Source organism: Myzus persicae, unplaced genomic scaffold, assembly GCF_001856785.1.
Source record: "Myzus persicae strain clone G006 unplaced genomic scaffold, MPER_G0061.0, whole genome shotgun sequence".
Classification (NCBI taxonomy): Eukaryota; Metazoa; Arthropoda; class Insecta; order Hemiptera; family Aphididae; genus Myzus; species Myzus persicae.
The window spans coordinates 196,993-210,636 of NW_019103888.1; the positions used below are offsets into that span (position 1 = coordinate 196,993).

Genomic DNA, 13,644 nt, shown 5'->3' on the forward strand with positions numbered 1-13,644 from the left:
ATAGTATAGCCGATTGAACGATTGTCATTGGGACAATAGTTGATCGTACGCTGAGATTAAATTTTAAAGACACTTTGTATTTATTCGTCAATTTATATTTGACCTGTAACCTGTAACCTGAGCATTTCAACTGATACAGTCAATCGTTAAATAATTCAATACGAAACGTTATTAATAAGTTTGTAATCGTATATATATGTCATAAATATTTGTTATAATACTATGTATTTGAATATGCTTTAGATTGGGCATTTTTTACGCTTCGTAAAATTATTGGAATTCGCTGTGCACGGTTTCGGGTCTAATATAATTTGTAGGTATTTCCGTAAATGCACCCGAAAACTAATTAAAACTATTCGCGGTAAACTATTATTTACGTAGTACACTTGAGTTCGTGCTAACCACGTCTACATTTTGTATAACGTGTGTTTGATTCGAATTTGAATTCAATTACTCTAATTGAAACGATTAATAAGCAAATGTTGCAATATTAGTTGATTAAAATGAATGATTTACATAGCGCACTGGCACTGCGTTGCAGACAACAATACTAATGGAACAATAAATATGTACACCAACCTATATACACATGTATTATTATAATATGCATTACTGTATGAGAGGTATGTATATATATTATATATATGTAAATCAAACAATACATTGAATAGTTCATTAAACGTTGTTAAGATGAAACGAAGAACAATTAATGATTGAAATGAATTGGATTCATCCCAATCGGTAAACGGTAATTATTACCAGCCACGACGGAACGAAAAAAAGCTGTTTGAAAATTACCAACATTCGTGGTTCTGTTATTGATGTTTGATACTTCGATGTAGGTTATAGTTACAAGTTGCGATATATCGGAGCGGATAGTCATTGGAGATTGTCAGTCACTTGGATAAAATAATACACAGTACTACAACAACAGTGCTACAGATGCGTTGTAACCATAACAATCGTATATTTTTCGTACAAGAGCGTAAATAAAAACAACGGTCAGGAAGATAAAAGTACATTTACAAATATTGCAGCAATTATAAGACTGATGAGGACAGTAAGACGGAATCCAATATTAACGATTTACAGCACGAATTTTAATATGAGCTTATTTTTTTGTTACACTCCGACTAAACGGTTTGGATGTACATATGTGATTGATTTAATAACAATATTGTGCATAATATTATTATGTTATGTATACGAATGCACAGGTTTTAGTGCGTACTCATCATAATATATATATATTATAATATAACAGTAAACGAATAGACATAATAGAAAGCGAACCATCTACATTTAAGAACATACATAAAAGATTTTTATATTTGTGTGAAACGGTAAATTACATATTGCGAAGTACAAAGTTGAGAGATAGACAAGTTGAAATATAATACAGACCTTGTACAAGACCTTTCGGATGTGTAAATTGAGAGGAAAGTCAGAAATCGTCGACCGGCTGACGATGATATTTTACTACTTTACATCACGCCAACAGAATATATTTATCAGAGTCCATTTTCCCCGGTGGCGACGAACACAAGCTAATTGTAACTTTTGACCTTAAATTCAGGTTCTCTGAAAACGAAAAAATTAATTCTAATCAATTAAAGCACATTTAAACCGATCAGTATGGTGACGCGATATTAGTTCAGTAACGAATGCTGCATGATACTAGTTTGGATAATGTTTATACGTCTAAGGTGCGAGTATATTAATTCAACCCAGTCGTCGTCAGGGGCCTCTTCAGTTTGTATCAACATAGCAATAATTGTTAAAACAATAATAGCAGACGTTTATCAATTCTGAAGTTATCGATTTTATTGCAAAATTATAATATATATTAAATTATTATACATTATAAATAATTGATAATAGCAGTCAACTCTGCGTATTTATTAAAATGTTGTTAATACGATTTGTTATGTGATGAAGACATTTCAGGGAGGGGAAATGTTGGAACTTAGAATCTTAGAACTCTAACACTGAGTATATGTCACTGGGTGTCATAACACAATAGCAATTAAATCCTATACTTTTAGTGGTTTTCGTTCAGATATACCGCGCTTTTAGGTATGGTATGTCTGAACGAACCACTGCAAAGACCTATATTAGTCAATATTTTGGTACTAAAAGCAACACTTGTACTTGTATTGAAGTGAATTCACTCCTCACTTTATTCGTGCTTCAGACGGACGACTAAAATATAATTGGTGTGATTATAACATTTTTTATTCAATTTCTACAATCAACATGTATTGAATTCGACATAATTGGATTGTTCATACTATTTCACATCACACAAGTAATCAAGATAAGTCTAGTTGGTATGAAGATTCCTAGATGGTTTAGATTATGCGTAGTAGGTACAAGACGTGTCGAGTACAGAAAGTGTGATGCATTTAATTTTATCTCCGTGTAAGAACTTTCGTGTGGGGATTTGTTATTTCAATTGGGACCTACATATTATATGTAACCGTTTACCTGCTGTGGGAACAACATACCAAAATCCTAATATTGTGGTATACCGTAAACGACCGAACAAGACGCGCGCATAATCGGGCAATTGTCGTACAAATAAGATATACCGATTACAACGTGATGACTGCGACTGAACAGATTATAAGACAAAGTCACTAGAGCAAAAATAATATGAATTTAATTATTATTTCAGAAATTATCGTTTCGAATGACAATATCAGTCCTTCTGTGAGACTTACACTTATTATGTTCAGTAGGAAACATAGTTGCAACAAACGAAAATTGTTTCTCCCATTTAATGTTGTACGAGGAATATATTCGGTCGTGAGGTGCGTACTCAAGAAAGTTTCGTTGCAAATCTCTCCCGTGGATAGAACTTTAAGTTTTAAAAATCATACCACATTTAAAATAATTGTACCTAAAAGATTATAAGATTTTCAATTTGTTATCCTAACATACACACTTTGACAAATGTTCAAAATTTAAATTTAAATGTCAAAAAAAAGATAAATATATTTAAATAGGTACTTAAAAGTTAAGGCACGGTCGAATGATTTAGATAACTCGTCACTCGTGCATGATCTAAACTTTACTGTTAATACCTAAAGCATCAACTACAAGAAATATACAAATTATCAAACTTAAAACACATTACAATATATTAATATGATCTTTTACATAGGCGCAATTGGGTCTTTACTAGATACTCTTATGATGTTTTTACTTTGAGACTAAATCCATAACAAATGTTCTAGTTGCTGCAGTATATACTATGATCTACTATGGTAATGAGTAATGACATAGATGATTTTATGAATTTTACAGATCTTAAAATAGAGATGAAACATTTTTCATACTATATTGCAACGAATTATGTAGTGCAATTATAAGTTTCGGAGAGGACTACCGCAGTTTTAAGGATTCTAAGCCAACAGCCCACTCCCCTATTTGGGTCTACTTGTAATTGTTTTTTCAAATCATCATGAATTGTTATTACTAATAAATAATAAATAATATTATTAATATTCATAATTTATACGATAAAACCAGAACAAAATATACTTTAGGCGTATGTATTATTTTTTAATTTGAAAGCAAGGTTAATCTTTGCATTTGGAAAACGATTCGGTAGACTGTTATTTTAATTTTATTTTATGTTTCAAATGTTTACGTGGAAATAATTTATGAGTAAATATTGTTGAACATTTATTAAATACCACGTTTAGTGACTGTATAATAATAATATTATAACAGTGACCTTGCGTATAAAACAATTTAAAGTCCAAACCCTAAAACAATCAAAAACAACAAAATTATATTAAAAGGAATCTAAAAAATAATACAGTTGTAACTTGTAGCACATTTTTTTTAAAGTGGGTGGGTTCATGAAAATGATTTATATCCCAGCGACTTCAAGACAGTTTGGCGCCTGTAGAACCCCTCACCACAACAATATTTTTAACGACTTTGAGTAAACTATGTTCGTTTTAACGGAAGTAATTGAATGCGTGTGGCAATGTACCTACGACCAAACTGTCAATATAACCCTCCAGAAAAAGAAAGCAGCAGCAGTTTAGTTTTCTGTAAATCAAACAATAAAAACAATAAACATTTTATAAATGATTGTTCACGATTTATGTTCAGCTAGACTTGGGCTTGCCAACTTTTGAAATTGGATTAAAAGAACAACCACGTTGTTTTTTTGGGGGGGAGGGGGGGGGGGGGTAAATCACCCATTCGTAAGGAGGAGCGAATGGAGCACTTTTCTTCACCCTGGAAAACCAGAGGTTACTATGACAACCAGAATGACTATTTGTTTTCTTGTAAAACGATTTATTTGATTCCTTGTTTTTTTTTGGGCACAACTATATTCAGCTAAGTTAGGTACCACTTATCAAGTATTTTTTATTTGGTGGTAAGTGTTCTTCGTGGTGTTAACTATTGTGTTTTTAACTTGTTATATTATAGTAAAAACAAAAAACATTTATAAAATAAAACTTATTTATTTTAGAATAATTATAGATTTTTATATTCTTGGAACTTCAAGGGTCGGAACTCCATGACTATCTGCCCATTTCATAGCTGTTCTCAAACTATATTATAATCATGCAAAATATAAATATATTAAAATTAAATAAACCGGGTGTACAATGCTGAAGTTGAAGCATTTTTTCTACTGTGAAAATTATGTCTCCGGACACAAAAAAAACAGAAATACGTCATCATTGTAAAATCAATACATTCATCGCTCCGTTCAGAATCCAAAATTATGCACATTATTGAAAATTATTTTTTAACTCACTTTGTATGGTGCACGATGATTGACCTCGCATGCATAAAGTGATAACGTAAGAGCAAAATTAAAAATATATATTATTTATTGATTAAAATTAAAAGGCGATATATCGTTCCAAGCACGTCATCTTTCGATACAATCCTGCGTATCGTGTGGTTATGCTGAATACGTTTTTGAAATGTAATCAATATAATACATTTTATTATTAGACTGATCAATTATGTACACTGTAGAATAATGTGTATTTTACGAATGTTATAAACACAACATTACCGGGTGACGAATGACTGAGCGACGGGTGTCTAAAGTCGGTAACGAATAAAATTGACGGGTGGCAAATGGTGACTGTTCATTCACCGTTCACCAGATATAAAAATGTGTGTGTGTGTGTGTGTGTGTGTGTGTGTGTGTGTGTGTCTTCGTTTGGCTTTCAGCTATCGACTTTGGCGCACCCATCGTTTTATTTATTTCTGTCCGTTTTCAAGGCGCGGGCGGTTGAAATTTAACGGAAATTTCTCACGCTACACATTTCTTTAGTGGGTTAAGTCTGGTATTTTGATTCTTTCCTGACAACAAAAAAAAAAAAATATTTTCAATTTGTAAAGACTTGTATTTTACTACTATTATCCGCGGTTGTTGCAGATATCATAATATTTCCCACATAGATGCAGTTACAACTGCCCGTTGTTGGTTAAATTGGCATCGCGTTTAAACTTCAACACACTCGTGCTGTTTGCACTGGGTCATGCATTTCTCAGCACTATATTTGTATAAATTAGGTAAAAGAAATGTGCTTTTTGTTAAGATCGATATGGCTTATTATATTCTGCAGTGATAATTTAATATTGTAATTGGCAGTACTTATGTAATTTAGTTTCGTGTTATTATTCCCACTTGCATGTATACGATTTTGGGTAAATATAAATACAACAAAGAGAAATGTTACTAATAAATTGAAATTGTACATCGTTACTTCATCTAAAATTGCCTGCAATAGAATTTTTGATTGGCTTTAAAGGTTTTTAGTACTTACGCCCAAATAACATTATTTTATGTGATTATGTAGGTTGGTTATTAATATCTTCAGACTTACATAACGTCCACGTGAAACATTCGGATTTCATAGAAAGACTGCGAGACGGCTAGACAATGCTTCTAGTTCCGACCAATTCGAACAATATTGTACGTAAAAGCATACGAATAGACTATAGGACTGATATACGTCGTTATAACGTCTGCAAATATAATTATAAACGTTAAAAAAAGAAAGCTGTAAAACTAACACTAGTTATATCATCATAATTGGCTCTTAACAAGACATAAATTCGTACTAAATTATATTGTAATTTTTGCAAACAAATTGTTAATCAGATGGCTTTTTAAAAATGTTGATTAACAAACAAAAGATAAGTTCTTAAGTTATTTGACTTTGTATACTAATATGGGTTTACGATAATAGGTTTGGTAGATATGGGGGAAATGATGATTTTAAATTTTTAATGAAAATTATACTATTAATATTTTATAATCTATGAAAATTGTCCTAGAGTAATAATAATACTAAATCCAATAATATTATATATTATTATACTTGATGTGTTTGTGAAAACCATTTATTATTATTAATAAATATTAATATATATATATATTTATTATTAATTTTTTTTATTATTTTTTTTTTTTCTTATAATAACTGGGAAACAACACGTTCAAATATTAGTTTAGATACATAAAAATTTTCAAAAAAATCATTCTCTTTGAGTATTAAAAACAGGTAAAAAGGGTTGGTTCCCATATGAAAAAATAAAATTTTTATTCCTTAAATTTTATGAAAATCCAACCAATCGAAAACAGTATGGTCCTAGAGTATACTCGAAAGTCCCAAAAATTATCATTAGAATAAGTTGATTATTAAAATAAAATGTCGGGGTGTGCACAATTGTTGTGGTGAATCACCCTGTATTGGGTGTCGGTAGAAATCGCGACGGTCCAAGGCCACGTGGGCGAATGAAAGGAGACGATAATAGTATAAAAACCTCACTCGTTTCAAATGTCACACGCGATCGCCTGTACGGGGCGGTTTCTCATTTCATTTCGACTGCAATCGCGACGACGGCCATTAATGAGATTTGGCCGCCTCTGGTTCCCAATCGAATTCTCACACACACACTCGCAAGTATATATACGACCCTTGACCATACAATATAATCTCCGGAGAAGATTTCGGTGGGGGACGAGGGGCGGCGTAGTCGTTTGTCCGAACGTCGAAACACCCTCAGTTCTCATACGCACACACACACACACACACACACACACACATATACTATATGTATAACGATAAAACATAATTGGTCGGGCACGTCAAAACCAGAAATCCTCAACGAAGATCATATAATATTGTATTATATTATTATTATTATACACATTTGTTGCAGGTCTCCGCCACGGTGTCAGCATCGTCCCAAAGTCTGCTCAAAACGTATAACTATATGATATTACTATACAATATGTTTCATGGCACGCCGAAATAAACTATCGAAGAATGTACGACACAAAATTAAGTATTAACCAATTGTTATAATTATTAAATATCGTCGAACTCGTCGAGTTCATAATCTACGAGACTACGGACTTTCCAGAGGTGTACATTATAATATTATATGTAAACCCGGTGTGGCGGCTTGGGCTCGTCAATGTTTGTACCTATATAAAGAAATGTTTCTCTAATACATTTACACTGCATTTATAATTATAAGAGGAAAAAAATCAAAAATATAAATATTCGAAAACATTTTTCATTTTAATATGTCTCCACATTCGATAAAATTATGTTCTAGACCAATAACCCACCTTAGAAAATGCTCTATAATTACCTATACCTAAATAAATTTATTTTTCAATTTTGGTAATTTTAACTAACATAACTATTAATCCAGAAAATCATAAATAATATGATAACACAGCAACTGTGACGCCCGTAGTTACGGTTATCGCATCAAAGTGAGGCGAAATAATATTTTTTTCCGTTGACCGGTACAAATAAAAATAATTTGATATAGTGCGGGGAGAGCCGAATAATATATGTTTACGATTACGATAAACCGAGGTAAATGAAGGATCAACTCAGAGATAAACGTTAATTTGTCGATTAGTTACCTATAATACCAGTTGGCAGTTATACTAATATTTATCGATGAAATTTCACCAAAAAAGAGTCAGTGTAATGTCCCAGTTGTAAGGGAGGTCATATCTCGATTCTTGAGGTAATAATGTTGAAAATATGAGGCATATGTTATGAACCAACCTCTTTTAAAAAAATGTTATCCATAATTAAACTTTGAAAATCAAGTGCTACCAGTGTCCGATCTTGCATAGAATAAATCATGCATAATGCCATGAACAAAGTGTCGTAAACATGGGCGCCCATTGGGGGGGGGGGGGGCAAGACAGGGCACTTGCCCACCCTTGGAAAAAATATTATGAACTTGTAGCTTAATAAATATTACCACAATATTACCTTACCACCGAGATTTTTTATTTTGACCCCCCCTAAAATGTTACCTATGGGCGCCCATGGTCGTAAACGAAACGCATCGCATTATAATTCTATATCATATACACTACCAGTGCGTCACATTATTTTGGAATACAGCTGCACAGTCATAAACAGGTGGTTATTTTTTTTTCTGTCAACACGTTATGGACAGTATAACATGGTGTAATCGTTTTATAACTCGTATTTCGGTCTACACTTGATGACGTTTTTTCCATGCCATTTACTTTTAAACTTCTGTACTTTTTAATTTTTTCGGCGCACAGCAAAAAAAATTCAAATTGTATATCGACTCTCCGAAGCCGTGAGCCGGTAGTAATAAAGTATTATGTACATGGCTGTACAAAATGGTTCAATTATAATATGTTTGCACGTGTGTAACCATAACATTAGATTATCATACTAGTGTAGATATATGCTTTGAATTAAATAGAAATACCAACCGAAAATTTATGGTTCTTCTTTCGTGGACTGTAAGATGTTTGATAAAATATAAAAACACGGCATATGACTGTGGCGAAAAGGTGGCGGTAAGTTAGTAACAATACTTACTGCAGTTGACTAACACACTATTACTACTTTTGGACAAACTGTATAGGTACAATAATAATAATCAGTGAAACACAATAATTCAATTAATAATGATAACAAAAATTAGTTGATGATTAAAACTAATATAAGGCCCGAAACGCATCATACGGTAGCGACGATGTCCGTTTGGAATACTGTAACTTTCCATAAACTGGCATAGTGGTGACAACTATTATAGGTAATTACCTAATAGTAAAACGAACGGTATCCATGGTTGATACCAGCTCCAAATTGCGTAAACCGTAGACGCATAGTCAATCCACTATGTTCAATGAACCGGTTATTCAAATATATAACTAATGTATGGTACAGAGGAGTAAACATTAGAATTATTACGAACGGAACAAATGTTACATGATAATTTACTAGCTTCTAAAATGTTAAAAATGTCTCCTTGTATGCTGTGTCTATAAGGTTCTGAATTTGAAATACGTCAATGAAATTGTGGAAAATACTTTTTTTGTTGAATACATAATTGGGTATTTGGAAATGATTATTGATTATCAGTGTCGGTCTAGCCATAACCGGTTCCCATCTGCTGTTTTTTTTTTTTAGGATCTAGTAATTTTTTTATTTGCTTGGCGTGTTCTTGTCCTACGCAGGGATGATTACGACTCCGCAAAGAATTTATCGAAATTGTTAACGATGCGTAATTGCAACTCGAAATTTTTCTTTACGGAGTCCAAAGCTAATCATTGTTATTCGGCACTGATGATTATTGATTACACACAGAATATATCGATAATGAATGACTTATCAACCAAGGTTTACAAATAACAATGCCAATGATTATAAATTAGCTATATGCATGGTATTGTGTTAACGGTAAATATTTAATTGATCACTTATCATTATTCTTATGAAATTTTAAAACCTTAGTTATATGTATTGACGTTATTATTGTGAAATAATCAGCCCCCTCCTTTTCGCTAGATCAGAAACCAGAGCAGTAAAATGTCAGTAAATTTTAAACTATTTTATTCTGGGTTCATCGGTGGACGTGTTTCTAACTCAGCATTCTTCCTATCATTGCGAATTATATTTTAATATTAAATTTATATTTTTTATTATGTCCAAAAACCAATACGACAGCGGTGTAGCTAAATAGCCTATCAAAAACGCCGTGTGTTCGTCATTTGAATATTAAAATATTATAATAGATGTAATATAATATTTTATGTTAATTTCAAATCACTGTTAGAATGCGGATTTCTATTAAAAACATTTATTTATATTAAATGTGAGTGCAACTGAGAATAATATATGTCAACAAATCATCTAGTACAAAGAATCAAGAATGTGTTTGCATCATGAAAGTCTATAATATTCATTACCTTATGTAGGTATACCAACGAAATACTACAATTAATATTAAATTCCTAAATATAAAAGGAACCCGGTATTAAACGATTTTCAATAGATTGCAGTAACACGAAACCCCGAATCGTGTGTAATATAGGTATATATAGGTACTATTATACTCCATATTGTGAAATTGTGGTTATAAAATAACCGAACAATCGAATCGCCTTTCAGCTTTCAGTAATCAAAATTTTATTAGATTATTGAATTTCGATTTGAGGATACGTCTTGTGAACTACTTTTATTTTTATTTTGTAAAATAATGTCAATATGGATGAATGTTTTTTTTATAAAAATACAGTTTGCTGTTCACCAAAAACAAAAATATGGTTATGGTTTTAAATATGTCCAAATATTAAGTAATTATAAGTATATATGTTTTCAATATTAGTTGTAGTTCTTATCATTTATTTTGATATTTTTTAGTTATTTGATTATTACTATAATTTATTGTATCTAATTATTATCGACTAGATATCGCTTATAAGATCAACCGCCCCTAACATTGGGTCAAAGGGCGTATTCAAAAATAAAATTAAGCGATTTAATTTAAAACCCACTTGTAATTTAATGTGGAGTCCTTCCTTCAACTGACTGAAACATTAATTATTTTCTGATAAAATACTCGTTTAGGGCAAATATATATTTTTTTCATAATTTATTTCTAAAAACTCATTCTTCTGTTTTTTATAGATCCGCTGTATAATTATTGCAGTACTATATACCCATTATGTTTGAATATTTATTCTGCTGTCAAAACAAAAATCAATAGAGAATTTGTTTTAAATTGTAATTGAAATTCATCTAAAACCGCAGATATACCAGGTACCTACGTCCTGCACCTCATCGCGACCTACACACAAAAGATATAAAATATAATACGTATAATTATATATTTATGTGCTATGTGAAAAATAGAAATCTACGACGAATCGATCGAAACGTAATTTTTCCTACTGTGGTCGTGTACTGTTCTTATAGAATTATAGACAGTTCTCGAGCTGTACGGACGAATTTTTAATGTGATCATCAAATGCGTTTCCCTCCTCCGCCTGACGTATAATATACAAATGTATACGCAGCATCCGGACTGACGATAAAACGCGCAATCACCAATCACTAACAGTTGCTTGTCAGAAGTCAATCCAATTCATGTGGCTGCGGTAATGTTTTAAAATCGAATTGAATGCCCCTCCGCTGAACTGCGACTGTCTGGTGTCAGGTTAGCCAGGGTCGAGGGGTGCCGAACATGAGCTTTTTTTCCACGGCTTTACCGTTTTAGGCACACTACAGCTGTGCAGAGTGTGTATACTCCACGCACGTTACACCACCTCATCACACCCACCCCACGTGGAAAATTGAAAGTTTTTGGTATATATATGCAACTTTCAGTATTTACCCACCGCCCACCATGATGTGTATGAATTCGCACGACCAGCACCACCATTTATACGGCACTGGTAATTGGATTTTTTTTTTAAACAAAGGGGGGTAATATATTACTCCGCGTAACCCTCTCATCAAAATTTTAATTCTTCACTATTTTATTTTTGTATGTTGTCTGTTTGAATATGTATGGAAACGATCAATTTCAAACCCACATGATTAAAACTAAAACTAGAGGTATCCGTCAACCCTCTCTACCTCACTCCTCTATAGATTGAGTGCAAAATTTAATTTTTATAATTAAAATTATCTCTTGTACTACTTTGTACATTATACTAGTATATTCTATAATATTTGGCATTTTAATGTAGGTAAAGTACAATAATATTATATCGCGCCGTGGTGAGTGTAGATAGATTGAGAACACTAATACGCATGCACCCCACCTCCGATCCAAGTTACCTAACAACCATATTTTTTTATGTAATTTATTCGCTGTGCAGTTCGAGTGTATACATATAAGCATATATATATTATTATATAAAACGGTTAAACGGATAATGGAATCAGCGAAAAATAAACATCTTCTCGTTACAGAACTTGCACGAAGCACGGAGATTATTGATTTTACGTACTTATAATATAATATGAGTGGTGATGGTATATACTCGTACTATATATAATATACGTATAAATATATATAAATATAATTTGTATATTTCTTGGAAACATTATTCGGAGCGATATATTACACATGAGTGCTCCAAAAGTTTTAAAGAGCATATTATGTAATTAAGCAAAATAGGTAAACGCAGTGTGCTCATAATATTGATACTGTCCAACAAAACACGATACATTCATTTAAAGCAGCAAGACCATTTACCGCGTTAAACGTCCATCGAGAGCAAACCATAATTGTTCATCATAGATGGAAATGGAATAGCTTAACATAGATAGGTACATTTTATATTTGAACATATATGACGTTATGTGCTATGTGCAAAATAGAAATCTACGACGAATCAATTGAAACGTAATTTCTCTTACTGTGGAAACACCACAGCTCTGGACTGAAAATATCGGGATTTATAAAAAATTTAACCGAACGCAACATTTTTTTGTTCATGTTTGCTTATTGAAATTTTAGAATCTTTAACACTGTCTACGTCCTACGCCAAAGGTTGCCAATTTCCATGGACTAGAGACATTATGATATTTTCACTTGATAATGATGAATCCTCAGATATAATATTATTTATTTATTACAACAATAGACATATATAAACATTGTTATATTGTGTATTGTTAGTATATGTCTATGAATACAACTATAACATTATATATGATATAACCAACTTGGTTTTTGTGTTGAATTCGGATAAAATGTCAGAATTTCCTTATCAAACATGTTCGTGTATAGATTTTTTTATAATCTTAAATTATTATCATATCAAATATTATTTTAATTATTTTGACTGTTTATTTATATACACTGCAATTTTTCTATGTTTATTTTAGAAGAATAACATTCTTATTATGAACCAATAAGTAAAAATGTTGTTAAACATACAGGGGATTACATATATTTAAATTACAATAATTATAACATGATAGGTATTCGATTAATAGATACTTCAAATTTAAAGCACCAAACCTCTAGTTGGTGAAATTATAAGTCAAACATTTCCTCCAAATATATTATTGAGAGCGAAATCAATAATTATAATTTTGGTTGTGCAAATTCATTATAATTAAGTGCTAATTTTTGGTGTAATCAAATTATGAATAACTTAATTTTTTCATTTGAGCCAGACTGGCGAAACGTTACGTCAGCCTCGCCCATTGATTTTTGAATTCTGAGGTAAAACAAATGTCATGCAAATTTTTGCTAATTATGTGCTTAATATTGGTACAAAAAAATTTTGATTTTCAGACTGGGCCAGGCTAGTGCGAGGTACATGCATCGTTGTGC

At 31.8% G+C, this 13,644-nt stretch overlaps 1 long non-coding RNA gene across 1 annotated transcript; it reads right to left on the reverse strand.

The window, feature by feature from the left end:
- Positions 1-5,251: 5,251 nt before the first annotated feature.
- LOC111035926 lies at positions 5,252-6,008 on the reverse strand. Its single transcript, XR_002604693.1, has 2 exons — positions 5,874-6,008; positions 5,252-5,346 (listed from the first exon to the last, which is right to left on the reverse strand). It is a non-coding gene; the product is annotated as an uncharacterized LOC111035926 (long non-coding RNA).
- Positions 6,009-13,644: the final 7,636 nt, after the last annotated feature.